Genomic DNA, 18,147 nt, shown 5'->3' on the forward strand with positions numbered 1-18,147 from the left:
CACTCCTGGGCCGCTAGTTGCTACAACAACTCCGGCACGGCGAAGAAAATGCAGGGCAGTCTCCAAGAGAGGCCGGCCGGAGTGTCAGGCAAATGTTAACGACGCTAAAGCTCACAGTCGTTACGGATTCCGCTCCCATTGGCTTGGAAGTGGAGGGGGAAGACGGACACAGCGTGTTGACAGAGGACATGCTCCCGATACCTTCCCGGATATGACAAATGGAGTTTGAGATGATTTCGCCTGCCCTCCGTTTCAGAACATTCCTACACGTGAAGTTTCCCTTCTGCTGCGCTTCTGCCTCCTGCTACACAAAAACAGAAGGGATCCACGAGACTTCCGACGTAATGTACTATAGATTACCTGTGTCGTGTGACACTGGCGGCGCTTGTCTTAAAATAAAGAGAAAAAAGGGCGTGAATGGGATAAAAAAAAAACGGCTTTCATAACATCGCTACAAAAGATTTGTGGATAAAAGCAACAGCTGCTCCGGTTAAACCCAAACTGGCCTTTTTGTGTTGAGGCCGCACAACGCATTTGTGATGAACAAAGCCCTTACGTCTGCCTTTAAACGCGAATTATCTACTTTCACTGCCGGATTTCCACGATAGAAAAAATAATCAGGGGTTTGTGTGGCTCCTGAGCGCGACCCTAATCTGCCTTGACGCTGATTAATCAGCGGGGATTTATAGTTCACCTCCACGCCGCCGGCGCTATCAACGGCAGCGCGAGGTGCCTCTAAACGTGGCTGCAAATAAACAACATCATTGAGCCGCTCCAGGTAATCCACCTGCACTGTTTTCCAGTCAGGTGTTAAATACCACTACAGAGAGGCCACAGTCACTTCATCTCTATTGAGTCACAAACACAAAATACCACCTTCTTTGATATCGCAGCCTAAGTCAGACAGGCTGCAGGATCACTGAGATGCTAATTATACTCTTAGCCGTGTTTCTCCATAAACACGAGCGGGCCCATGCCAAGATGTTCTGGGGTGTAATATCCATGTCGCTCTGAAGTGGGGTTGCGATACCCTTTGGAGTTTTGTTTGGTAAAACACACACACACATGCAGGTTGACACACAAACGCACGCACTCACGCGTCACCTGCAGTGGTTTGGAAATTGGTTGCTGCATATTTATGGTTGGCAGTCTGGCCCGCTCCCTGCTGTTACTGCTGGAGACCTGCCACGGCTTCCTTATCTGGCCCCCGTGACCTGTTACATCAGGGTGGCCCAGCTGTGCGCTCCAAACAGTAAAGACGTCAGAGCCAACAATGACTCTTTTAGAGCAGATTCAAGCAAGATCCCTCCTGCTTCCCCTTTTATCATTAGATCAGCCTTACAGTAACCGTGCCATCGATCAGATTTATACCTCAAATTAAAATTTAACTAATGGCGCAGATGTTTCTTGAGCTGTGATCCGTCTCCAAAAAGATTGCATTACTCCCTTCTTCTGCCTTGGTGCCGGATGAGACCTGAACGCAGAATAAAAGAGCCGTGCCGGGTCGAAATTACGCCGCCACTGAAAAGGAAATGGCTGATAATTTCATGGTAAAAGAGTTGTTAAATCATACATTTTACAGGGCCTCCATTAACCGGCAGCTCTGTCTGTGCGTGTGTTTGTGAACTCTTCCACTTCTGCAGCTTTCAACGTTTCACTCAAATGAGCGGACAGCGCTAAAGACAATAATTTAAAGGAGGAGGAGGAGCGAGAAAATGTGCTCTCCACTTCTTCTCTCCCCTCCGCTCTCTCTGACCATAAATCTTCTGACACATGATTATGTCAGTCATACTTTTGTTTTTCCTCTGGTTGAGACATGCACAAGCACCTGAGCGCCGCACAGTAAATTGCAGAGCACAAGGTTGTCTTTATGTGATTCCAGAGATACTCTATGGAAGCACGGCTCATTCATGCACTCTCTTAACAGCTTGCGATGGAAGTCAGAGATAGCCGACAATATCCACTCCCCACAAGAGAGATCCACCAATGTTTGGCCCTCACGGTGTCTATCTCACTTCCCATGGTCTATCTGATTTTACAGGTAAACAAAGTGGTCCAAAAAAAAGCTCCTGGCTATTGTCGGCAGCATTAAGGTAAGAACCCGGACTAGATCGGGACTTTGTGGGGATTTTAAAGGAGCCATTTACGACGATTTGGCTGAACAATCCGATCCACTTTGCCCGCCTTCGGAAGCTTTTCAAATCTGCAACCATGGAAGACTTATGGGGCTAATGAAATATCCGAGTCTGTAAAAAGGTCCTGATTGCGTGCAGCGATGTATCTTCAAATGATCTGAACGCGCCATATGATACTTTTTCTTGTTTTTGGAGAGGTGTGGAGCAGGGCCATGGAGGGCCCTCATACCCGCCCTCCCTTCTCTCCCCCACCTCCCTGTGGAAGACGTCACCTGAGCTAAGCTTACAGTAATCCTCCGGCATCTCTGGCGACCTAGCACGGGATGTTTTGAACAAAAACAGCAAACTCACTACAACCCTGTAAGACGCAGGAACGCTTAGGAAATATCACTGATCCTACTCCAGAGTCACATCCGTCCGCCAGACTCCCCCTATCTCTGCTCTCAACAGGAGCAAACCAACACCTTCCCTCTGCGATTTCATATCTTACTTGTTTCAGCACAATCTATCCCATCAAGCTCTTTTCTAGTCACCATCAATGGAAAAGTGTGCAAACAAGCTGCTGGGTGGTAAACATTCTACATTCTACATGTACCGATGGTGTCATAGCTTCCAAGCCCCCGTCTTTTGGCTGAATAGTTCAGACGGAGTTCCAATGAATTCTCCCCTCATAGCATCTTGTAACCTGTCCAGACTTGCTCCTAAATGTATCATTGCAGAAAGCTATGAAACAATTTGAGCTGATGCTGCCAGTTTAAATAACTAAACCGTGTGGTCAGAGCTATTATATCATTAATCTCCCTCTTCTCCACTCATGCTTTACCAAGATCTGGAAACACCCTCACCTTCAACCCAAAAGAGGTAAAGTGATAGTTTTAGGTTTGCCTTTTGATATGGATCCCATAATGCTGGCAACAAGGCCTGTTTTGAAATCACGGACCTTTTTGAAAAGGTACGCTTGTAGAAAGAGGAGAAAGCTGTAAAAACAGACAATTTACTGCATAATTAGATTTTTCTTGTCTGTGGTTTGCGCGCAACTCCCCAAACAATGTGTGTCACTGATGTCGTGAACTGCAATAACCGCGTGTGTGACGTTTTGTGTCTCTGCCTCCCTGTAAATAGCCGGTGTTGGCTGTAAACATGGTGAAGGCCTCTGCGGAGGTGTCCCTCAGGTGGTATCTCCGGTCATTCAGCCCGATCCACCGAACACGTCGGACTTTACTTTCCATTCGTCACCCGTTCCCCTCAGCGCCTTACGCAGTTAAGAATTCAAACGAATAGGTATTGCGCGCCGAGCAACCTCGGAGTCGCGGAGGTCATTCTTTGACAGTGCTAGATGGGGCCGTGACAGTGCTAGATGATCCTACGGTTCAGCGCGGGGTCAGAGGTTTGTCTGTAGGGTGGGGGAACACAGCTGGATTTTCTGCTCCGAGGTCAGCCTCAGTGATGGTAATGAGATAAAGAACAGGACAAAAGGGAAATGGGATAAAGACAGCGACAAAGAGGAGACAATCTGACTCTCACTGGCCTTTAATGATTTTAGACAGGCTTTATACCTGGAGTTAGCTGATTTATAGTTTAGTAATGTTCTGCTGCTGTTGAAGACTGTCGAATACTTTACAGGCAAAAGCAAACGGACCAGCGAGCTTCTCCTCCTGGCCTAGTTAAATCCCGAGTGAAAGCCTTATGAGCGGTGACTCCTGAAACTGTGCCAGAGTGACAAACACCCTAAAGGACTTCTGGCAAGACCCCTTTTCCAAAAGAATTTACCCCTCTGTGCACAGAGAGCAATAGATAGAAACAGTTTTAACACCAGCTATTAGGAAGAGTCGGGATAAACGAGGGAACGCGGTCTGTAGTCTGACGTCGCCGACGTCTCCCGAAGGAGGGACAGAAGCCGCTGGAGCATTGTGGTTCAACAGTTTACCACGATCACCTCCAGCATAAATATTTACTGTTCTTTAGACACTTTGGAAAGAACTCGGTGAAAAAAACTCCAGTTTAACTGGAAGAAACCCTGAACCGGACCAGGCTTATTCCAAGGACCCATCAGCTGAAGGTTGGAATGTTAGAAAGGGGGACACACGAGAGGTTGGAATTAGTTTCTATCTGACAGAATTTAAGGGAAACAAGCTCAGGACAGCTATAAGGCTCACTTACGTGAGAACAAATGAATATTATTTGGGTGTTTCGACATAAAGGCAGTAGGGACCTGTGGCTAGCATCTATGCTCTTATGTTGCTTTTATTTCTGTCTCAGCAAAATACATCAATACATGTTTCGAGTGGGGTAAAAGATGGTGGTCAGTTTGGTTCAGGACAAGGGGTAGGTGTAATCTGGATCGCTGGATCTTTCACCACAGATGGCAAAACCCGGATGAGCTGGAAAACAGATGAAAAGAGGCTCCAGCAGCAGGTGGCGGTAACAAAATGCTGCCGTCCAGTCAGATGATACAGCAACATTCGGTCATACAGGGAGCCCCGTCAACACTCACATCCTCTTGGGTTCAAATGTGCAAGTTTGACAGGGTGGTCTATTAAAATGCCATTCTTTGCCTGCTGGGGGAGTTTTTCGGTGTGTCAGAATTGAACAAAAATCCCCCAGCTCAAGTTACAAGTATTAACTAAATCTGCAATAATCAAGCATTCGATCTGTTTATATGATGTCACCTAGTTCAGTCACTGGAACATTTTCATCACAATAAACCACAAACATTGTTTTGCCCTATTCGTCACGATTTGGATGGAAATGGCAGAATTGATGGAAAACTCTTGAGGATAAAAATTGAAAAAAACCTCGGCAGCTGCCACATGGTTCCGCTGGTTCTGATGTGCTGATGTTCAATAATCTAGGCCAGAGAATAGACAAACATGTTTTTGATTATCGGGGAGCCCGGCCTCCTCATGCAAAGTCCTCACAGAAAGGTCACAAGCTCAGATGGCACGTCCCTCAACGGCCGCCTTGAAGATGGGAGGTCAACACAGAATGTAACAGGACTCACAACATTACAGGGACAAATATGCAATCAGGCAGATATGGCTCGAATTGTGATGTGTTTTTTTGTAACTTTCAATAGACATGATGAGTAAATGAAGGGAGGAAATAAATGGCACAAAATTACAGAAAAGACAGATAGAGTCGCCCCCTACAGGCACAGAATGACATAGTTTTCCTGCGTCCACTTTCCACTGAATAACAATACACTGTCAAATGAAGCACCGTATCTCCAAGAGGAGACAAAAATATGGACAGAGCGTCACAGCGTCACAGTTTTGTCAGTCCTCTAATGACACGTTTATCTTGAAGGAGAGACAGACAAAAACATTACTTCAGACCTGCCTCCTTCAGCAAGACTTCCCTGCACACCCCAAAAGGCAGTTCACCAAGTCTGAACTGATGTGTCCTGGGGGGAAATTCCTTTTTGCTACTGTCCCTCTTTGCAGCAGACTGTAGTTGTCAACATGGGGTCATACGATGATATATTTGTGTGCTTCTACAATGGAAACATTCCATTATTAAGAGCCGCCTGAGAGGAGAAATTGAGAAATATATAGGATAATGAGGAGGGGAAGACCAGAGGAGGATGCACAGGTGAAGGTTGACAGACCTGAAGTTACGTCGACAATGGCGTAAAAAAAATGTAAAAGAAAAACCTTGGTTAGCAAATCCCAAATAGCACATTTTCAAGCATGGATTGTGATTTAGCAAGAACGGTTTGCCCTCTTAGAACTTTGAAATAAGTGGAAGCAGCAGATACAAATGGCTGAGAGCACTGTACTGGTTGAGACTCTGCTCGCTTTACATGCAGCCTCGAAGCCAGCCGGGCAGGTTTTTCTGTACATTACATGAAAAATGGCTTCAGTCCCTGAGGGGTTTTGGCCACATTTGAGCCGCCTCTGCACTCGTTTGAGTCAGCTCTTGTCTCGTTACCTGTAAATCTGATACGAGGAAGAGGAAAGAAAAAAAGGAGCACTGCCCAATCTTGCTTTTAGCAACATTTTCCAGCAACTGTAGCCACAGTTGGGCCCACGGGGAATGTTGGGCCTGTCGAAATAAAAGAGTTGGACTGGTGTTGTGGCTTGCTTTTGTTGTTTGATAACTTTGACGGAATAAAGTTTGAAGGCACTGTTTAATTACAAGTTAAATCAGGCATAATAACCAAATTAGCTGTCAGCACACCTTTGATCCACAGGGAAGCGGAGTCACTGACGTCCGCAAACCGCCATCATTCAAACCTCAATTAATACGTCCGTCAACATGCCAAAGTCCCCCTGTTGCAGCTAAACCTGGAAATGCCATGGGCACCAGGTGTCCTCGTGCAAGAAAATGTAAATTGTGTGAGATTCCTCCCTAAATCCTGATAATATCCTGATTGGGCAACATATTCGGGCGAAGCTCTGTCTTTCAGAGGAAACGCTGATGGCGAGTGCGGGCGGAGGGTAAATTCATAGGACAAAAAACAGGATTTTGTTCTGCACACAAAGCAGGCTCATTGAAATTCACAATATCTGTAAACTAGGATAATCTACAGTCCAAACAGATGTTGTCTACGGTTTGATAGATACGGGCGAGAGCAGAATCTGTCTGTGGCTCAGAGTCTGCCAGATGGTTCTGTATCATCACCTCTTTTATCACCTGAAGAGAGTCATCCTGCCAACTATGACAGTAATTCCATCTGAGAGGGCCACACTGACTGAGGTATCATACCAGCACGGATGAGTGGGAGAGCACGCATTTGTATCTGGCAGCATGCTCTTCCGAGGGTAGTGAACGCTGTCAACCAGTGTTTGGACTTCCTGAATTTATGCATTCAGTAAAAAGAAGAGCGGCGCATTCCTCCAAAGTTCTGTGCCAACCTGCATAGCATGGAAGCCTCGTCATCATGAGCAGGAACAGCATGCTTTGATTGCGTAAATCACAATGATTAAAGTCCCCGCTAGCTTAGGTTTAGCACTGAGGTGGCACATCAAACTTAGAACCATTCAGTCAATTTAAAAAAAAAAAATTCAACACATTCTTATCCAGGGATCCCTCTTTGCTTCTCTTCTGTTCAAACTCATTTAGATCGTCCTCAACATGTTCTCTTTGTTGTTTTTATGGCTCTTCTCTGCTCCGCTCGCTCCACGCTCCACCGGCTGACAGCTACAACATCAGCGTGACGGGCTGTTCTGCCCATAACCTGTGAAAAGAAATGCAACATCCCAGGTTAATGCATTAACGTTCCGCAATCCTAACAGGAGGGATGAAGCTGCAGGAGCTGGAGAATGGTAGCATGAAGGCAGGACTAGGCAAGAGTTTTTTATGCTCAACGTCCAAACTGGGAAAGAAATGAGTCTTTAAAAGTAAGTCTTGGACGATAGGACGATTACAAAAAAAAAAAAAAAACCCCGTCGACACTCTGCCTCAACATTTTACAGCTTTGTCTTGTATGGAGGTGTTGCTAATGCTATAATCAGCTAATGAAGCGGCAGCAGTAAACAGATGGTAGAGGGAACGTGTCACACTGCAGCGGGAGTGTTCTCGGTAGCCTCAGGTGTTCTTTGATTGCTGTACGGGAACTGTGGGAGTCCGAAGCTGCAGCTACTCATTACGCTGGGTTTAAATGCGGTGAGCATTTTTCTCTTTGTTTATGCTTTTGTCGCTCCAGAAAGCAGCACATCTGGCAGGTGAACGCGAGGCATTCCCGTTGTCCTCTGCATGCTATAACGTTACCACATGTGTTGATTCCTGCCTCGTTCTGTCTGCTGCACATTCATTTGGACAGATTAACATTTTGACAGAAGGTATTCGATCCAGGTGACGCGGCGAAGACATTTGGCCATTTTCGCCCATGTTTTTTGCCCCTTTGTATTCAAATCACTTGGTTACCCTAGAACCAGCATCCGAATTGCCGGGTTAACCTCGTTTTTATTTGTCTGTCGAGTCTCTTAATCACCACACAGCATCCGTCACATTTTCCAAAGCTGATCACTGACACCTCATTATGTTCCAACATCTCATTTAGTCCTACTATTTTGGGATTTTCGGGTGTGGCTTTTGCAGCCTAACTGTATTTTTGGGAGAACCGACAACAAATCCCTTCCAACGTTTCCTTGTGAGGACAACATGCCGCAGCACAGTCCGCAAGCAAAAATGCCTTTTAAAATAACACTTGAACCTAGCTCATTACACATGGGTGACATTGTTTCTTCCGAGGCAAGCCCCAACTCTTCATCATTATACAACTCTGCCCATTGCTCATGCTCGGAAAATTTATTAGCCTCGCTCAAATCCGCATAGACGGTATGCATTCCATAGTGCAGGTAGGCTGCGAGAGAAAAGCGCTTTGTGTGGAATACCTGGTGCCAGCTGTTGAAATGTCAGGTAATCTCTCACACACACAACTCTTATTGCACCACATTTAATGCAGGCATCCAGCGCAGATAGTGATGCCAAGTATTCCAGAACAATGTACAAATGTGTAAACGGTGACTACTTAGAAGCACAACAATATTTGGATATGACACGCTGCCATGGAAACGCCGCTATCCTATTACGTCAGCTAAATACGGCCTTAAGTAAGACGCCTGATGATCCGGGCATGTTATTGTTCAGCCTAAATACCTGTATGGCCCTATTTGACTGAACGTTAAACTCCACAACACTTTCCTGCATTGTGATCTGCCGTCGTTGGGAATCAGAAGGAGCACGAGGCCTGCGGATACACGGTGACGCGGCCAACTGTAACGCCAACGTGGATCAATGAAACGTGACGATTTCCCTTAAATGGTTGGCAGATGTGGCAGAACATCGCAACGCCAGACTCCGCAGAGCCTGTTGCAGGTTCATCGTGGAACTTTGGACCTGGAGATGGTGCCGGATATCATCGACCTGCCGCCGTGGAGTTATGTAAAAACCCAGAGCGTAACCTGAATCAGAGTCTCATCTTCTGGAGATGATTCATTTCTTCTGTCTGGACCACAGTCTGAACCACAGAGGTGGACTGAAACTGTCATCTGAGAGAATTATTTGGTCTTTCATCTTATCATTCCTCGTTCATCACCTTTACTTTGAAGAAGGTGAGCTGAAGCTAAATTACAGCACATGAACATTTCAGCCTTTTTGCTTCTGTTATCATCTTCACTCCAACCCTATTTGCTCCTAACGTTCAGGTTAAATCTGACATTTGTGCTGTTTGCATAAATGATCCGAGGAAGCACGCCTGGAGTCACATTCCTCAGGACCTCATCCAGGTTTCTTATCTGACTGGAAGAGCAAAACGCAGCTGGACTGCGGGCTTTTATAAGCCTCTATTTTACATTTTGACTGAGGATGAACCTCAGAAAAGCTGTTTGTGCCTGCAAAGATCTGATTTTCGATGCTGAAATCATTTTTGAGTCATCGGCTCCTGTGGGAACAGGTCTGAGGATAACCCATTCAACCCAGGACAGGAGCCAAAAAAACAAACAGGAGGAAAAACTAAACAGTGGGTCAGAATATTTAATGGACAAGCAGGAAACAGTTTCAGCAAAAAGTCCAAGACTGGGGAGTGATTTCCCTGTCGTGAATGTAGATTATCCAGCTGGTTACCTATTAATATGAGACTTTGACATTTCAGACCCAGCGGAGCTTTTTGTTATTCGGTGCCAGTTTGGGCACATCTGATGTGCTGTGCAACATTTAAATCTAAAAAGATCAAAATAATATCATGTTTGTTGACTTCCGGCCCCATTTTTCTACAAAAACAGAAACTTCTTTCAGATTACGTCATGCGTGCATCAAATATTCAACAAAGTTGAAGAACTGAAGAAGCCTTCTGGATAGAAGGCGAAACGTCTTCAAGAGAAGAAACCCAGTCCAGTTGACAGAGAAAACTACCTTGGATACAATGACCTGGATGACTGAGAATTTACACAGACATTCAACAAAGTTAGTTTACAATTTCCAATTAACAGAGTCAAACCCCATTTTCGCCGCTTCATTGCTTTTCAACCACTATAGATAGCTCAGTATTAACAGGGGAACCCTATTTGAACCCTGAAGCAACACACACATCAGGGAAATGTGAGGAAGCAATGCAGATTTGGACACAGGGATGTTACATACGTGCATGTTTGACTCATTTGGTTTTGGAAGTCACGTGAACGCATCAGGCAGACGCCTCAATTGCAAAAGCCACAGCCTTAAAACCAAATAGTGCTGCTTATTTCAGGGCAAATACTTGGAACACGGCGAGATTTTAAATGTGACTAAAAGACTATGGGAGTAAAGCCATAATTGTCGGTCTGCTTGTGCAAACTGCTGTGTGGCCAATGACACTATTCACCATTTGAGTGCAATCAGGTGCTTTCAGGGTTTTGATCAGATATGGGTCCACTGGCTCTGACCAGGCAGCAGCTGGATTGTTGGCTCACAGCTGCCCTCTGTGTGCACAAGTGTGAATGTGCATGAGTCCCAGCATGTGTGGGAGGATTTTATTCTGACCCACACTGTGTCAGGAAAGGCCATCCTGTGAGGGACTTTAGTGCAGGATTCTCTAAACATGCACATTTACGATGACCTTTATGGTGAAGCCGCTCTAATCTGAGCTAAACCTGGGTCTTAAATCAGCTCTTATCTCTAATCTTTCATCACTTTCATGCTTTTCCCTTGAGCAAACCAAACATCAAGAAGTTGGCATCAAAGGTAACTTTCCAGAAGAGTCACCTGACTTCTACCTTTTGATAGACACAATTTTGATCACGGAATGCCTCCCGCTCATCCCTGAAAGTAAAAAAAAAGAGAAAGAAAAAAGAGGAGACTTCTCTTTAAATCAAGCAGAAAGGAATGCTCATGGTTCGCCTTGGGGCCTTGGCCGGCACCAAACACGTCTTGAGTACAGTGGAGTACAGAAAGACAGGCTAACACCTACTGGGGGGGCAGCCCAATCCCAAATAGCCCTTTTATCACATACCATTTTCTCTCAGTTTGAAAAAATGTAATATGCATATATTTCTGTGGCTTTTCTTTGTTCTGTAATTGTGACCAAATTGTGGGTAAGAGGGCAAAATATCTGAATTTTCCTTTTCTCTGTCATCTCTGTCAGGCTCTTCATGAATTACCCCATAATTAGGTATTGTCTACGAAGAGTGGAGGCTAATCTCACTAAATACCAATTCTTCTTTTTTTCCAGGCTGACTTTATAATCCCATAATGAATCCATCTTTTAATTCTGAAGTCAGCAGAAGTCCCTTGTTGTGCGTGTATGCGAGTGTGTGTGTGTGAGTGAGTGAGAAAACACATGCAAGTGGGGGCATGAGTGCGTCTGCACACTTTCACCGACTCTTCCAGCGTCTTTGCCCTCCGCTTGGCTGCGAACTTCTTCCCGCGTTAACGCCAAGAATCCCCAGCAGAAGAAAACGCCTGCAAACCCGTCGCGGAGACACTTCAGGCAGCTTTTTCTGGTGAATTCAGCCCGAACCAAAACATTCACAGTTCATTAGATCCCCTTTTACAGCACTGTCATAGCAATAAAAGAAAATAATAGTTCGATGACTCACGTCAAATTGGAAAAACCCTCTCTCATTTAACTGAGATCCTATCAGGTAGATAATGTGATACAGCTAAGGGGGATTTCACAATATAAGTTAGATAAAACACTCGTTTTATGGGAACGATCGGAATATCGAAAATAGCAGGGATTGGCCTTAATGTGCTGTGTGTTTTCTTTTGTTCTTACATCTGGATCAATGACTTTGCCACTAAATGGGCCAAAGCCCCCGTGACAAAGGTTGAAAAGCTCCCCCAGCTTAGCCTTAATAGTGGCACTGTGTGGACACCTAACATAGAATTAAACGCAATTATGAAAAAATGTTTCCGAACGGAGTAAAGGTGCCCGCGAGAGGGAAACCGGAGACGCTGCGTTTGCTCTGCACTGCCGCAGGTGCTGAGAGGATATGGCATCCCTTTTCATATAGGGAGCTGTTTGATCAGACCAGCAGCGCTCCTACTGCTGCAGGTAGGAGCTAAACTCCTCATCGGATTCAAAGGAGATGCCGTGTCTCCGATACACTCCAGGCTCTTTCCATAACCACAGGAGAACCTTTGAGAGCACCTGCTCAAAGCCAAGCCTCCATCTCTCTTTCAGCCGAGAAAGAGAAGGTTTTATTCGGTGTGAATCTGCGCCGCCCACTGCATCTGATAGCTTGTAGATCTGCGGCAGCTGATAGGCCGCCCGGTGCATTGTGGGAAACGACGGAGAAAGTGGAGGGCAGCGAGGGAGAGGGGGAATTCACAGGCGCTGACAGTGAATGGAGGGGCGCTTTGCACAGCTCTGCATCGTGTGTAGATGGTACTTATCAGAGCCACAGCAGATGAATGATAACTGAGGTGTGTTGTAACTGTGTGTGCGCGCGCACGTGTGTACGATCTGAGTGGCTGCACAACAAAGAGTCTGAATGGATTTAGTCAAAGCTCAATTGCTGATGCAGCTGCATTCCCGGAGGTTTATGATGTGAAACACCAAAGGAAAGGAAACAATGATCACATTCATGAGATGTCATTTTCTCCCACTTTTATCTGAGGAATTTGTTGAGTTTTTGCCCCCCCATCACAGTTTGCCCACCGTTGCCAGGGAAGGCCTTTGTTAGGGGGCTTTGTTTGAAAAAGGTCGAGCTCGTTCTCCTGTAATCAGGGCAGGTCAGGTACCTCCATGGCAGCTTCCAGCTTTAGCAAGTGTGCAGGTTGATCCTGAAGGAGCAGCGGAGGCTCTTTCAACCGGGAACAGGAATCTCAGAGGTTTTTCTGGCTTTGTTTAAAGGCGCTCCAGAGAAAAACAAAGACATTAGCAATCATTAACCAATGCAAGTAGACGTCCTTGTGTCCTTTTGTAAATAAATGAACAGAGGAAGCTTTAAAAAAAGCCAAATTTTCTCAAATTCCTGGGGTCTTTTCAGCATTGTGACATGCAGCATGCATGTGAGAGCCTCCTTGCTGCTTCCCATCAACTCCAATTCCTTCACACTGGTGCAGCTTGGCTGGTTTGCATGGTGGTTTTGCGCAGATGCCTCACAGCGATGGAGGCCCTCCTAAATGGAGTTAACAGGTCCTCCTCGTGCCTGTGTGGGTTTTCTTCTGTGGCTCTGGTTTCCTCCCACAGACCGATCCTTCCCAAGGCGTAGTTTTGAGTGCTGCAGCCACAGAAATAAATCATGGAAATCTCCTGAAACAAACTGCTTATTTCAGGCATGTACACAAAAACACGGACTTCCACAGAAACTTCCAGGATCTGCGGGTTTCCAGTCTTTATCCCACCTCAGCTGCCTTTCCCTGAGTGACAGCATCAGAAACACACCATCACAGAACTCAGACGCGCCTGGGGAAGTTGTCAGAGCCGTGTTTGCATTCGCCTGACAGGTTCCGCCAAGGTCAGCAGCTCTGAGGACTACGGCGGCCACGGCACAATCGCTGGCAGGCTGACAACCTGCAGAGGTCTCTCAGCAGTATTTTAAAATCACCTGTTAATCAAAGCGCCAGCTTTAGTTCGTGGCTGAGCTGTTTACTGACAGACGGCACAGTAAGAGAGAACAGGAGAAAACAGGAGGGACCCAAAAAGGACCGAAGAAAAATAATCTAATTCAAGTTTTTTTTCTACAACTATTGCTTTTTTATACTATTATAAATATATCTTTGAATGCAACGGTACCTGTCCTGGAATCTACTTATGGAAAAATGACCATTTACACGTTAAAACCACTTATTTAACTTTGCGACCATGAGTAATATAAATGCACTTTGGTGCACATCTCTCTTATTGTCGGCCTCGGGGCGGCAAGAACCTGATAAAATAAAAGGGGCCTTTCCATCTCCCGTCCACTTTGTGTCAGAGAAGAAAAGAGGGTCCCACAGGAGTCAGATCTCTGTCTCATCGTGTTTCAACATGAGACCCTCCACTGACGCGCGCCGACTTTTGTCTGCCGCCAGACATCAAAATGGCCATGTGTCCATATATCAGATGAAGCAGCTTGGAGAATATCTTTCTAGCCTCCAGTGACAACCCAGCATCCTCACAGCCCCCCTCATAGGTGATCCACTCACCGGTTAATGGGAGAAATTTCCCGCCGCAACAAGTCCATTATGTGGGCGTGTTGCCTGTGAGTCATCAACGAGCGCTTCGGTGACAAGTTAGACAATTAGACAGAAATAACAACGCATCCACCTGCAGTTAAAAAATGATAAACGTTGCGATCGCTGCTTTGATGAGAGGAGCCCTGAGCATAAACAATAAAGTTCTCTCAAAATAAAAACAAACAGAGAAAATCATGGAATAATGTGTTTTCACAGTTTTGCATTTTACTCTGTTTTCTTCAAATTGAAAGGCCTTTCATTAACGACTTTGCCGCCGGGGCGAACATAAACAAACGTACATGTGCCTCAATTTTTAGAGAAGAAAAAGAAGAAGAAGGAGAAGTGTTTTTTGGAAGGAGAACACAGGGGTTTCTAGCACGGTGCCGGAGGGGGCAGAGATAAAGAGAGTAATAGTTAGACTGCGGTCACATCGGTATGCAGACAGTCATGAAAGCAGCGCCGTACCTGTTGCATCTTGCAAATTCATTTGCAGAATATTGTGAAATTTCAGCACTTAAATTGAGGAGGCTATTTATTCTATTTAGAATCAAAGGACTGCTGATATGGTGAGATGAAAGGATTAGGGATGATGCGATGCTGCGCGCCGATGACTCAGGACTGGAACTGTTGCTAACATCACTGCAAAGAGGCTAAATTACCTTTTAAATGGCGTCCATGGATGTGGAAAGGGTTTCTGGTGCTGGAGTAAACACGTCCCGCTTCCAGTTTACGTTTGTTGGCGAAGACGAGGTTCATTAATTGTGGGAGACGGAGGTCAGCGTTGCACACAAGAGTATGCAAAAAGTGACATTAATGGTCCGACTGGAAGGCCAAGGAATTGATAAAGTCATTACGGGTTTCATCGGGGAACCATGAATGTCAGCACAAAATATTACAGTAACCCAGCTGCAGAAACAGTTGAGCCAGAGTTCAAGTTCACTGAAGTAATGATGTCGAAGAAGGTGAAGGACGGACCTGGTCCACAGTAGAGACGCCAAACAAAACAAGCCTTCTGCTGACAGTGGGAAACTAAGGAGGTTAATCAATATGGGGAGGTGGGGGTGAGCTACAGAAATAATTAGAGTCAAGGACCCGCTGACGTGACTCGCCATTCACATCAGCACTGGTCTGCTCCTCAGACAAGCTAAGAGGGTAAATATATCCCCGAAACTATGGTATGAAGAGGGCCGGCATAGCACACACACCTCCGGTCCGATTATTCATACCAGCACGATCGTGTTCGGACGACTTGAGGAGAGATCGACCCGAGCTTTTCAGCATTTTCTGACTTCAAGATTGTCCACCAGATGGCGCTGTTTATCAGCCAGAGCTTCAGCAACTCTGCGATCGTTTGACTAGTTTACTAGTTTACAGACTACCTTACAGATAAACCATAAACACACATCAAGATGCTTCGTTAAAATATCGTTTCAAGTGCCCCTGGTGGCACACACCAGGGTGAGTGATGATGCCTCAGCCAGGATCTTGATGTGTGCGGTGTCAGGGGTGTCAAATGTCACACATGCCAAAGATTTCTGGCATTGCATCCTGTCAAAGTGGCAGTTAACAAGGCAGCGCATCATCTGCGGCTCCTTCCCCATTGGTCAGAGCCTCGACCTGTGATTAAAACTCCAGTAAATCTTCCCACCCAGGAGAACCCCCCCCCCATCCACCCACCTCAGGTTAATTCACACCAGTTGGGGCCTTGTTTCCTTTAAACCCTGACTTGAGTCCGGGTTTTGGGGTGGTTAGATTGCTTCTTAAATGCATTCTCTTTTATTCTGTCGACAGGTGGAGGAACTAGGATGTGGCGTAACAGCTGCTGAAATGCGATGCAGTGACATGAGACGGATCTATCAGGCGCGTCAGCGTGACAGCCAAACTCATACTCACATAACTTCCCTCTTTCTCCTCTCAGGCAAATACTTCTCTCACTGTTTTTTCTGTTTTTCAACCCTTCTCTCATTTTCTTCCCTTTTTTTTCATTTCCAGGGATTGGGTTTTTCCTGACGCTGCCCATCTGTCTAGTCTTTTCTTTCCCCCCTTTGAGGCTCCATGCTGCTTCTCTAGAGAGAGGCCAGAGGTCGAGCGCGTGCACTTCACACCTCCAGCTACTGTAAGCTGGCTCGGCTGCAGGTCGTCCTGATCTAATGATGCATACTTCCCCTTGTTTATGGCAGCCAGAGAGGAGGGAGCACTAGTCCGTGCTTGTCTGCTGCAGAGAATGCCCATTAATGCTCTTTCCCCCCTCAGGTAATGACCACCTGAGCTATCAAAGACGAGCACGTCTGCAGCTCTCCCCCATCACGCTGCATCCTCGCCTGGCTTCAGTCTGAACCCAGACACGTGCTAAGCAGATATTTCTGATGCTGTATGCGTGTGGTCGTGTGTGGTCGTCTGTGTGCTACAAAGCCTTGATCGCGCAGTGTAATGGACAAAAATGACCCTTTCATGACTGCCCAGCTGCTTTCGCTCTGCCTATTTCCAGCGACGTCGAGGCCCACGTGGGAGAAACGTTGTTTTCACACGCCGGTGACGGTGAGATAAACTCCCAGCTGAGGGGGAAGAATAATGGAGAGTCGTGGATGGCAACGTTGACCAGCGCACTTAAATAGTTTAGCCCTTACTCCCAGGAATTCAGGGGATTCCAAACTTAAATTCTTCCTTGCATTATGCAACGTCTAGCCGCTTAAATACGGTGTGTTTTTCAGCAGGCCACACTCCTTCTGAACATTTTATTTTTCAGCTTAAAGCCTAATTCTCAGGTGGCGTGTCTGAGCGGAGGCCGCTCCTCGGACCACGGGCCGAGACATAATAATTAATTATATCACAAATATCACAGTTGTGGAACAACCACCTCTTTACCGCCTTCAAAGTGATATTCTGGAAGCATCTATGGTCCAAAGTCAGGCTGCATCTTAGAATAAATACAGCACACGTAATACAGACGGCATCATTTGATGTATGCAGCAACCGCAACAACGCGATATATTGTGATTTTCTTTTTAAACTGGTCAAATATTAACATCACACATCATCATATTACTTACATTGCTTTAATTTTACTTATATGTGGAATAAAACAAAGGTTTAGGTACAAATTTGTTGTGCGCATTCTCGATTGGACACTTTTCAAAGTAAAGTTGCAAAAAAAACTCGACAAAGATCCACACTCAGACTCGAACCACCAACCAGGCTGAGTCACACTTGGCCCAGTTTTGGTCTGAAGCAGAGGATAGAGTTTACTCAGGACCAACATGTTCTGACCCAGTTATTTTCTCCAGATTACAGTACGGTTACAGGACCACAGCACTGTCTCCTCTCTAACTATCCGCTTCTGTAACCCTCCTTCGGCCCCTCTTCCTTTGTCCTGGAGATTTTAAAACTTCCTGTCAGTGTCCCTAAACCCATAATAGATATGTGTGTGAGTGTGTGTGTGCGTGCGTGCGTGCGTGCGTGCATGTGTGTGTGTGTGTCTTACCCTCTGTCCCTGAAACACAGCAGCTAATCTTGAAGAGCAGATAAAGCTAATTAGGGGAAAGACACATCAATCATGGCCACAGGGCTTGTTGTGGACTGTACACAACAACTGTGTTATCTGGGTGGATTTGCAAGCCATCACACACACACACACACACACACACACACACGCACACACACACACACACACACACACGCACAGACATACACACATGCACACCTGCCCAGGACTTAATGAAGGAGCTGATTGTTCCTCTGAACATTTTTCTGCATGGAGAAGCAATTATTGTCGCAAGCGGCTCTGTTAGGATGCACAACCGGCATTAATACAGCTGTCAGGGAGGCAGATGCACACCCTTTCCGATGATTACAAGACCGTTGGAAGGTTCAGGTTCAGTGAACCCTGAGGCAGGGCCAGAGAATCACCTTGTGGCACAAATTAGAAACA

Source organism: Takifugu rubripes, chromosome 3 (assembly GCF_901000725.2).
Source record: "Takifugu rubripes chromosome 3, fTakRub1.2, whole genome shotgun sequence".
NCBI classification, from domain to species: Eukaryota; Metazoa; Chordata; class Actinopteri; order Tetraodontiformes; family Tetraodontidae; genus Takifugu; species Takifugu rubripes.